The 12,173-nt window shown below is 37.7% G+C and overlaps 1 long non-coding RNA gene across 1 annotated transcript in view; it reads left to right on the top strand.

Moving 5' to 3' along the window:
- Positions 1–12,173, top strand: part of LOC136845273 (uncharacterized) — a 1,150,073-nt gene that overhangs the window by 1,061,694 nt on the left and 76,206 nt on the right. Inside the window, exon 4 of the long non-coding RNA XR_010855131.1 lies at positions 11,107–11,172. This is a non-coding gene — a long non-coding RNA (uncharacterized lncRNA). The remainder of the gene's footprint in view (positions 1–11,106; positions 11,173–12,173) is intronic.

A 12,173-nucleotide genomic window follows, 5' to 3' on the forward strand; every position in this document is an offset into this window, starting at 1 on the left:
TGAGACAGACAGACAAACAGAGAACACCCACGAAAAAGTCCTTTTAAAACGAACTTCAGAGTACTTTTAATATGAGTTTCAACTATAAAACGTAAATCCTTTAAACAACATTGGTTTATACCAGTACTTATAGTATTCGTGTAATGTTGGCTCAGTGCATATAACCTAAAGGTGGGCCTCTGGTCTTCATTCCCCTTTTATGGAACATGTGGAACAAAATCTAGCAAAGGTTAAAACGAAAAATGTTCTCCGTTCCAGAGAAAAAAAAATTGTAGTAAAAATGAACCCTGTAAAAGTAGCTCCATCCTCTCTCTCTCTCTCTCTCTCTCTCTCTCTCTCTCTCTCTCTCTCTCTCTCTCTCTCTCTCTCTCAGAGGACATTTCTGACAGTTTGTCAGTTTGATGTCTCTCTCTCTCTCTCTCTCTCTCTCTCTCTCTCTCTCTCTCTCTCTCTCTCATATATATTCCATTCGTCCCGTTGTAAAATTGGCGTTCGACTCTTAAAAAAAGGGAGAAAAAATCTGCCCTTTCCTTCCGGCCCTTTTTTTTTATGGTGAAAATTGTGAGTGAATCGAATTGGATATTCAAATGACTTTTTGAGGGATAAGGATGGACCCGTGAAATTCCTTTTTGTGGATGACTGTGCTTTATTTTTATTATTATTATCATTTAATTTTTATTGTATTATTTTATTATATGATTATTATTATCATATCTTTATCGTTATATTATTTATTATTATTAATTTACTATTATTGTTTTATTATTACTATTTTTATTATTATTTTTATTAATCATATTTATTATTATTATTATTATTATTATTATTATTATTATTATTATTATTATTATTATTCATTTATTTTTTTTTTCAGTCTATCACAGCAATCCTATTCGAGTGGGTGGTTTTTATAGTGTTGGGGTCCGGGTTGCGTCCTGCCTCCTTAGGAGTCCATCACTTTTCTCATTATGTGGGCTGTTTCTAGTAGCACACTCCTCTGCATTAGTTCTGGAGCTATTTCGGCATCTAGTTTTTCCAGATTACTTTTCAGGGATCTTGGGATTGTGCCTAGTGTTCCTATGATTATGGGTACAATTTCCACTGGCATATCCCATATCCTTCTTATTTTTATTTTCAGGTCTTGATACTTATAAATTTTTTCTCTTTCTTTTTCATGGCCACATCAGTGAGTGATACTTTCTTCTTGATTTTGTCCACGTTACGTCTGGTCTGTTGGCACCTATCACCCTGTATGTTCTTATACCATAGTCCCAGAGGATCTTTGCCTGATCGTTTTCTATCACTCCCTCAGGTTGGTGTTCGTACCACTTATTACTGCAAGCTAGCTGGTGTTTCTTGCATAGGCTCCAGTGGAGGGCTTTTGCTACTGAATCATGCCTCTTTTTGTACTGGTTCCGTGCAAGCGCCGGACATTCGCTTGCTATGTGGTTTATGGTGTCGTCTCTCGTATTGCACTTCCTGCATATGGGTGAGATGTTATTTCCATCTATTGTTCTTTGGACATATCTGGTTCTTAGGGCCTGATCTTGTGCTGCTGTTAGCATTCCTTGTTTCGCTCTTGAGTTCCCCCCTCTGTAACCATTGCCATGTTTCATCGCTGGCCAGTTCTTTAGTCTGTCTCATGTACTGACCGTGCATCGGTCTGTTGTGCCATTCCTCTGTTCTGTTTTTCGCTCTTCTGTCTCTGCAAAATTGTGGGTCTTCGTCTACTTTTATCAGTCCTTCCTCCCGTGCACTCTTGAGCCACTCGTCTTCACTGGTTTTCATATATTGCCCCAATGCTCTGCTCTCGATAATGACGCAGTCCTCTATGTTAAGTAGCCTTCTCCCCCGCTTCCTTTCGTGTTATGTATAGCCTGTCTGTATTTGTAACTCCCTTGTGTAAACCTTCCAGGGAAAAGCCTTATGACCTTCGGGAGAGTGAAGAAAGTAACTCTCTTTACTTCCATCGCATGTTCTGTTAAAACTGTCTTAACAATTCCTCCTGATAAGTAACAAATAAGCAATACTAAGTGTAATATCCTTTAGCTGATAAAGCGCTAAACTGGAATTAAACAAGCTGAACTACTTAGACTTGTATAATGCTGTTTTCACCTGTACCATAGGTCTAGTTAATGCTGTTTTCAGCTGCACCACCACCTAGGTCTAGTTAATGCTGTTTTCAGCTGCACCACCTATAGTCTGTTTTTCTCCATCTGTCCACCCGCCTGTGGTGCTCGCGCATGGTAACACTGCGTCCCAGGCTTTAAATAGTTACGCTATGTGTAAGTTTTAGGTAAATAAAAGGTTATCTGGGCATTTGCAACTGAAAAGTGTTTTAATAATTTACTGTATGCGAATTACACCGTTAATATTCGAAATAGGATATTGTTATTATTGTTGAATGTAAGCTGCCTTTTCGGGGTGGCGAATGGAACAACCAGACGCAGTGGCGGGAAAATTGCTTCTCTCGCAGTTCACTACGGCAAGATGTCAATTTTATTGGACCACACCTACTCTGCTACTAAGCTACGTGTTACTTCAGTACACGTAAGTATATCAGTATATACTTTTAATTTTTATAAAGTGCGTTTTAGCCAGATATGATATGAAGTAACACGTAGCTTAGTAGCAGAGTAGGTGTGATCCAATATAATTGACATCTTACCGTAGTGAACTGCGAGAGAAGCAGTTTTCGCCACTGCTTCTGGCTGTTCCATTCGCCACCCTGAAAAGGCAGCTTACATTCAACAATAATAACAATATCCTATTTCGAATATTAACGGTGTAATTCGCATACAGTAAATCATTAAAACACTTTTCAGTTGCAAATGTATGGTAGATATCCTTTTATTTACCTAAAACTTACACATAGTGTAACTATTTAAAGCCCGGGACGCAGTGTTACCATGCGTGAGCACCACAGGCTGGTGGACAGATGGAAAAAAACAGACTATAGGTCTAGTTAATGCAGTTTTCAGCTGCACCACCACCTAGGTCTAGTTATTGCTGTTTTCAGCTGCACCCCCACCTAGGTCTAGTTAATGCTGTTTTCAGCTGCACCCCCACCTAGATCTAGTTAATGCTGTTTTCAGCTGCACCACCACCTAGGTCTAGTTAATGCTGTTTTCAGCTGCACCACTACCTAGTTCTAGTAATTGCTGTTTTCAGCTGCACGCCCACCTAGTTCTAGTTAATGCTGTTTTCAGCTGCACCACCACCTAGTTCTAGTAAATGCTGTTTTCAGCTGCACCACCACCTAGGTCTAGTTAATGCTGTTTTCAGCTGCACCCCCACCTAGATCTAGTTAATGCTGTTTTCAGCTGCACCACCACCTAGGTCTAGTTAATGCTGTTTTCAGCTGCACCACCACCTAGTTCTAGTAATTGCTGTTTTTAGCTGCACCCCACCTAGTTTTAGTTAATGCTGTTTTCAGCTGCACCACCACCTAGTTCTAGTAAATGCTGTTTTCAGCTGCACCCCCACCTGGGTCTAGTTAATGCTGTTTCCAGTTGCACCACCACCTACAGTAGGTCTAGTTAATGCTGTTTTCATCTGCACCACCACCTAGTTCCAGTAAATGCTGTTTTCAGCTGCACCACCACCTAGGTCTAGTTAATGCTCTTGTCAGCTGCACCACCACCTAGTTCTAGTAAATGCTGTTTTCAGCTGCACCACCACCTAGGTTTAGTTGATGCTGTTGTCAGCTGCACCACCAGTTTTCAGCTGCACTACCACCTAGGTCTAGTTAATGCTGTTTTCAGCTGCACCTCCACCTAGGTCTAGTTAATGCTGTTTCCAGCTGCACCACCACCTAGGTCTAGTTAATGCCCGTTGGAAACATCGAAATTACTAGAAAATCATTCTCGAGTTTTGGTGTTGCAGGTGCATAATAATTCACTTAAAATTTTCTTTATTCATGTATGAATTTGTTATTTTACATTTTCCTTTTTAATAAGTGATCCCTCCTTTCAGTATTTCCCATTAACTTCGGTTGTTTCTTTCAAATGAATACTATACTGTTCTTTGGAAGCCTGAGTTTAAGTCACTGGCCCCTGGGGGTTTGTTCCTAATGAATAGGGTTCATCTTCTGAATAATTATAATAATAATAATAATAATAATAATAATAATAATAATAATAATAATAAAATGGAAAGGAGGAGGATTGACATTTCATTTGCCGCAGGAATTCAAATCCTTCTTCTTCTTCTTCTTTCTTCTTCTTCTTCTTCTTCTTCTTCTTCTTCTTCTTCTTCTTCTTCTTGCAGCTTTTGCTGGGTTGAAAAAAAAAAGAATTAAAAGAAAAGGATATTTGGATTTCAGAAAATGTACAATATTGTTGGCCTTTAAACAAGAGGACTTGTAAGATTATATATAATAATTAATTTAACAATATCTGTCTGCCACTTAACAAAGTTATATTTAAGAACAACTTCCACGTTCAACAAAGGAATTTATCCAGCAAAAAGGACTCTAAATTTTACAACATATATTATCAAACCAATCGCAGTGGAATTTACTCTCAGGTTAGAAACTCCTGGTCTTTGATATCCCAGATTGATTCCCACTCACGTGAAAAAACGTTAGGTTCTTAGTTAACATTTCTCTTCTATATCAGCTATTCTTTGCCACGTTAATGACTTATCGATTTTCCTTCACTATGTTTAACAGAATCCGAAGGCTACATTGGTCTGCTACGTCAAGTTAACATCTAACGTGTAGTTGGCGTTTAGGAGTGTCTGCATCTAAGCAGGTGGGGATAGGCAGGACAGCTATCTACTCAGAGTAAGCGGCGGATAAAAGGGACTGTTGCTCTTCTTATTAACCAGTTAGTGCTGAACAGTGTGTACTGTTCGCCATTAAACTCCATCTTAATACAACATGAAAGCAATGATTGCTTACATTTTTTTTTGTGTTTAATCACAAGATACTGGTAATTTGCCTTTCCTGTTACTGTACCTCCATTCATATTATCTTTCCTCCATCTTGCTATCCACCCTCTCCTAACAATTATTACATAGTACAACTGCTTTGAGGTTTTCCTCCAGTTACAGCTTTCAAACCTACCTACTCTCAATTTCCTTTCCAGCTCTGAATGAAAAGTTAAGTATATCTTAGTTTTACCAGACCAGTGAACTGATTAACAGCTCTCCTATGGCTGGCCCGAAGGATTAGACTTATTTTACGTGGCTAAGAAGCAATTGGTTACCCAACAACGGGACCTACAGCTTATTGAGGAATCCGAACCACATTATACCGAGAAATGAATTTCTCTACCTCTTCATTAGCCGGCCGGAGACTCGAACTCGGGCCTAGCGAGAGCTAGGCGACAACTCTACTGACTCGCCCAACGAGGAACTTCCAGCTCTGAATGACCTCATAGGTTCCAGCGCTTGGCCTTTAACCTAAACTCTATATTCCATTCCTGATAATGTGTCTTGGTAGACTTCTTGTCTTACTGGTCTTACTGATCGAGAGCTCTAAACCCTGAGGAGTCTACCAGCCTACCACCCCTACCAGGAGAAGAAATCATCCCAGAAAGTTTTATTCCTACAAGAGATATTTTGTCCTTAATGGCAATCCATTAGGCCGGACTATTCTCATCCTCGTCAGTAGCAGATGGTCGGAAATTCGAGGACCCAAACTCGAACTAGGAAACCTTTGCCAAAAGGTCATCATCCATTCACCCGAAGCATTCATCCAATCGAAAGCTAATCATCCTCTGGAAGAAATCCAGGGTTAGGGAACTCTTCCGTCAGATTTATAGAGTTGTTAAAAGGAAAAAAGAAAGAGAGGGAAAGGAAAATGGCTATAGCCGCCATTTGTAAAAAATACTGCTTCCATTCGGAGACCCTCCTGTCTCCAAAATAGGAGTAACTTGATGGCTTTCAAGAGAAGTTTGGAATTGCAGTTCGAGTCTTGGGATACAATGAAGATCCTTTTTTTGTTAATTTGTTGCTAATGATAAGTATTTAAATAATTAAACACCAGTTCTTTTCAGATTTAGGTACGAGCATCAATGGCATTTCAGACTCGTCAAGTATTGAGTACCCAGACACCTGTCTAAGATCTGGTGATTTTTTATTTAAAGCCTCTCTATCTTAAGCTAAGATTTAACCTTCTTGGGTACACAGAGGGCCATTATCCTTTTTAAAAGTCAAGGTTGGGGTAGTGGAGTATTTGGGAGTTGGGGGGAGAACGTGAAGATAAGAACATGAGCAAAAGTGGTATTAATTCATTCAGTAAGGTTTAATTAGATTGCAACGGCATTTGGTAATGCCTTCCTAAACCTTTGTGTCCTGAAGTGTAATATATATATATAGAAGTGTAATTATATATATATATATATATATATATATATATATATATATATATATATATATATCATGTTATACTTTATATATATATATATATATGTTGCCTCTAGTTTGTGTGTGTGTGTGTAAATTTTAAATAAATCTGTTAAATAATGTTGGCTTCTGGGTTTCATGTTATAAAAAAAACCTTTTATCTAGTTTCTTTAAGTAAACCTTTTACTTTCTTGTTATGTAATGAGACCTTCCAGTCTCCTCTTAGATAATGTTGCCCTCTAGTTTGTTGTTTATCATTATCATCATCATCATCATCGCCTCCTACAAAGTGCCACTGTGCAGTTTCGCCTCCAAAGTCTTCCTTATGCTTTCTCTTCCACCAGTCCCCACTCATCTTCAGCCTCTCGTCTTATAGTTCTTATCCGAGTAGATCTGGGTTCATTTTCATCATCATTCGAAACTCCTCTAGTGCTCACCAGATATGCAAAGAGCTATTCTCCAAACATGTTCCCAACTTGAAACTCCATGAGGACCTTCTCCATTTGCCCCTCTTGATTGCATCGTCGTATAATCTCATTATTCAAAAGATTTGATTAGAATTATTATTATTATTAATTATTATTATGTTTATTATTATTATTATTATTATTAACCCTACTCATGTGGAACAAGCCCCAACCAGTTTTGGGATGGCGCCACATTGACATGTTTTGAAATTCAAGCTTCCAGAGAACATGGTACTCATTAGAAATATGGAACTTCTATAATTTTCCTTATGGTATCATTTCTATTTTGCTGTCTTACTGTTAATATTGTTCTTAATGCTAGATTCTTAAATCAACAAGTTTTTTTAGCTGAAGGTTTATGTTCCTAGTTTTTGTTACATAAAGAAAGTTTCTTGTTTCTTGATATTTAAATGGATGCCTTGCTGGCCTTCTTATTAAATACTGACATCTTTGAGTTTTCCTTGTTCCTTTTATTGAAACAAAACGAATATCTTGCACTGACCAGCGTTACGAATTATGTTATGCATTAATGTGTGGATGTATATTAATCTTATTTTCTTTCTCTTCATATTAATTCAATTTGAATTCACTTTCCTTTGCATAATACCTTATTCTGATTTCATTAGAAATGTCATTGTAACTTTAGTGCTTGTGATATCTTTATGTAATTTAATATCTAATAAGAAGTTTGGTTTTAGATTGAATAGACTCTCTCTCTCTCTCTCTCTCTCTCTCTCTCTCTCTCTCTCTCTCTCTCTCTCTCTCAAAAACTTTCATAACTTTAAAGTAAACAGCAAAGACATTTATGAATTTTGAAATGATGTAAAATTTACAGATTTTCCATAATGATTTCAGTGATGTGTCAGTTTAGGTAGTCTGTCTGTCTGTCTGTCTCCAACTGGTAGTCTGTCTGTCTCCCTCTGTCTGTTTGTTTCTCTGTCTGTCTGCCTCCGTCTGTTTGTCTGCCTCTGTCTGCCTGCCTGCCTTTGTCTGCTTTCTGTCTCACTCTGTCTATTTGTCTCCTTCTGTCTTTCTGTCTGTCTGTCTGTCTGTCTTCCTCCCTCTGTCCGTCTGTCTGTTTGTCTCCTTCTGTTCTTCTGTCTGTCTGTCTGTCTGTCTGTCTGTTTGTCTGTCTGTCTCCCTCTGTTAGTCTGACTGCTTGTCTGTCTGTATGTGTGTCTCCCTCTGTCTATCCGTCTGCTTGTCTGTCTCCTCTGTCTATCTGTCTACCTGTCTGTCTGTCTCCCTCTGTTATCCTGACTGCTTGTCTGTCTGTGTTTGTGTCTCCCTCCGTCTATCTGTCTGCCTGTCTGTCTATCCATCTCCCTCTGTTTTTCTGTCTGTCTGTCTGACTGTATGTCTGTCTCCCACAGTCTGTCTGTTTGTCTTTCTGTCTATCGTGGGTAAGAATCCCTTTCACTTCTGTCTACCTTAACCCGTGGAAATGACTAACAAGAGGGGAAGATGATCCCACACGAAGTAGCTCTCCTAACCGGATCGGATCCGCATTGCGTCTCTCCCACAACGGGATCAGATCCTTGGAGGAATGATTGAAATCCCTTCTAAGGAACGAAATTTATTGCCTGATGAACGGCAGAGCCAATACGTGAACCATTTTCTGACGGATTAGTGATCTCCGGTTCTTTTGTACGAAGTCAGGGAACTCGAGGCTTTGTATCATATTAGCTTTTTTAGTTTTCTGTTATAAAGAAAAATATTGGGATGGCTATTTATCTGTCCTTGCGCACTTTTTTCTGCCCGCACTTTTTCGGTCCGCCCTCAGATCTTGAAAACTACTGAGGCTAGAGGGCTGCAAGTTGGTATGTTGATCATCCGCCCTCCAATCATCAAACATACCAAATTGCAGACCTCTATCCTCAGTAGTTTTTATTTTACTTAAGGTTAAAGTTACCCATGATCGTGCGTCTGGTACCGCTATAGGTGCAAACAGCACATGCCACCACCGGGCCGTGGCTGAAAGCTTCATGGGCCGCGGATGCGAGTTTCATGGGCCGTGGCTGAGAGTTTTATACAGCATTAAAAGCTGTACAGAAAACTGGATTGTTTAATTGTGAGATTGTCTCGTGGTTTCTTAATATATTATTAAAGAAAGATGTTGATATTCAGGGCTTTGCATCGAAATCTTATCTTGTTTATTGTGAAATTAAATTGTGGTATGTTAATATTATTAAAGATATTGACTTCAGTATTATTATTATAGATGTTTTTAGGTGCTAAGGGCTCATAATTATTTTTGTTTTTGTTTATCATCCAGATACAAATAAGTACTTTGAGGAAATATGATCTTCAGGACGATAGAGTAAATATGCTCACTAGAAACCGAAACTGTTCAAAACTAGGCCTATGTGAGGTAATATGCGAAGTAAATTTCAGAGGAAAGTGCGGTACAAATACGTAAGAGTAGCATGATACAAAATTATAAAGAGAGGAAAACAGAACCAGCGACATAATTTAATGAATAAACAAAGACTCCCAAGCAACATTAAGCTTAGAGGCGCACAAGTTGATGAACTCAATAGGCAATAATTTCAAGTTCGTTGTCAAACTATAAAATGGTTCTAAGGTGAAACTTTCATTCCATTTTAATAAAATACTCAACGTTCATATTCTCTTTCTTCCAGCTTACGTTCCTTAACCCTCTCCTAACAGTTGTTTCAAAATTCTTTTCAGCGCTGACTGACCTCATAGGTCCCAGCGCTTGGTCTTTGGCCTAAATTGTAATTTCCAACTTCTGGCTTATAAACAACCTACTGATCTCCGATGATACGATATGGTTTCGCCTGAACCTTTTTCAGGAAATAGATTCGGTCTGCTTGGCAAAGCTTTGACACAGGACCTTTGTCATTGAGATCAGTAAACGTCCTCTGCCTGTTTCACTGAACAGCGAATGAAAGTTTGCTTCTTTGAAGCAGGATTCAACTTCGGACTAAAGACTGTAAAGAAAGGAAAACTCCAGCGTCTTGGGACAATTATGAAAACGAACAACATAAAAATCTGTTTATAGTACGAAGTACAATAAAGTCTAGTTGCTTGAGCCGTGTGTTCTTCAAGGTTGGTTATAAAGCACATTTATAAATGAGTAGTTGTGACGTAGGCCTATTGACTTACCAGTTGTTGTCAGTTGAAAACGAACCAGATAGAAAGCTAAACGTTTATAATGTGGAGTGCATTAAAGTCTAGTTTCATGGACCGCGTGTTCATTAAGTTGGTTACAAAGCACATTTAGAAATTACTAGCCGTGACGCTGGCCTATTGACTTACCAGCTATTGTCAGTTAAAGGTTTTTTAGTTTTTTTGATAAAGAGGAAAAATCAAATGTTCTTCAAGCACATTTAGAAATTACTAGCCATGACGCTGGCCTATTGACTTACCAGCTATTGTCAGTTAAAGGTTTTTAAGTTTTTTTGATAAAGAGGAAAAATTAAATGTTCTTCAAGCACATTTAGAAATTACTAGCCGTAACGTAGGCCTGTTGACTTATCAGTTGTTCAGTTGAAATAAAAGTTTGTTTTCAGTTTTTTTTAAAGAAAAAAATCACGTAGTCTTTCCACATAATGCATGATGAATAGTTTGATGGATTTATAAAATTTGGCGTTGCAGTGATTGTGTCTGGCATTGTTTGATGTGATCATTCTCTATGCAACACAGTTCTCCAGTCTAGCATTCTCGAAGTTGCAGAGACGCAACACAATTAAGGTCAGACAGATGAACTTTGGGATGTCTCTCTTGTGTTGCTAGTTGCTTCTGTGCACTGTTAAACGAAGTTCAATCTTTAAAAAAAAACTCCCCCCTTAGTCTTGAAAAACTGCCCCCCCCCCCTCCCTTGAGGAGGACTTTGGGCCTCGTAAGTTGGAAGAGGAAGGGAAGATTACCTCAATTTATCCCATGGGGTCACTGATGTATGTCTCGGTGAAACGATGCCTCTGTTTGTTATATACCTTAACCGAAGCAATTTCGTTTCCATTCTAACGGAGAGAGAGAGAGAGAGAGAGAGAGAGAGAGAGAGAGAGAGAGATTCCGCTTGCAACAACAAAAACAACGACAGCTTTCTCTCGTTAATGGCCTGGGAGGGGGGTGGCGTTCATGTTGTAGGCGGGCGTTTATAAGTTTAGTTTTTTCTAAAAGAGTGTGAAGTGTACTTGTCAAGATTCTTTCCTAGTTAAGTAGTCTTTTAAGGAGAGTGTAAATGAATACATTTACGAAATTATGGTTTTCTTCTGTATTTTATAGTTTGAATCTAATTAATGTGAATTTTTTTATATTCCAGTACTCGGTTACATTAATTACAAGAATCTTAATGGGGTTATTGGTCTTCTACCCATCAGGCCTAAAGGTAAGTGTAAGAAATTTGTTCATATATGTATAGAAATCGTGAATTTAATCTGGTTTATCAGAGAACTCTCTAAGCATAGTTTTGTCATGGCAGTGTATATTATGTATATGAGAGAGAGAGAGAGAGAGAGAGAGAGAGAGAGAGAGAGAAAGAGAGAAAGTTTTGACAGTAATCTTTAATATATACTGTATGAACTGTTGTTTTACCTGAAACTCTGAAGTTCGTATTCGCTACAGGTAAATGCATACACTCTAAATATGTATGTTTGTTTATAGCGCAAATATATATATATATATATATATATATATATATATATATATATATATATATATATATATATATATATATATATATATATATATATAAATATAATAATAGCCACAATGCCCTCTTAACTTCTCGAATTCTTCGCGCTTTTTTGGATATGCTTGTAACTACGAAGCCGTGACATCCAAACACAAGAAATTGAAGAGACTTGTGATTTGCCGGTCGCGGGAGACGAACCGGGTCTTCTTAAGCACAAGAAGTTAAGAGGGCATTGTGGCTATCAGAATTACATATGTGTCTGGTAAAAGTGACCAGTAGATTCTATATATATATATATATATATATATATATATATATATATATATATATATATATATATATATATATATATATATATATATATATATATATATATATATGGTACTGCTGTCAGCTGATGTAATGCGTTGGCGATTTGAACTATGAACTGTAGCTTATGTTCTTCAGAATTAAGTAGCAGCAAAGCTATCTTAGTTTTAGAATTTTTGCTTTAGTCTTAAATTAAGGGAATAACGCAGACATTTCAGATAATATCGGGAAAATTAACACTCAGATCGTGTAGGTTCTATCAATAATTTAATAAACATCATTTTCAATATTAATTTTAAAGATTTTAAATTTCTCGTTGACTGCATTAGACCTGAAATGGGGTTTCTCTCAACTTTTACAAGATCCATCAAACTCCCATCTGGTTC

The sequence above is a fragment of the Macrobrachium rosenbergii genome, chromosome 13, assembly GCF_040412425.1.
Source record: "Macrobrachium rosenbergii isolate ZJJX-2024 chromosome 13, ASM4041242v1, whole genome shotgun sequence".
In the NCBI taxonomy this organism is placed as follows: domain Eukaryota; kingdom Metazoa; phylum Arthropoda; class Malacostraca; order Decapoda; family Palaemonidae; genus Macrobrachium; species Macrobrachium rosenbergii.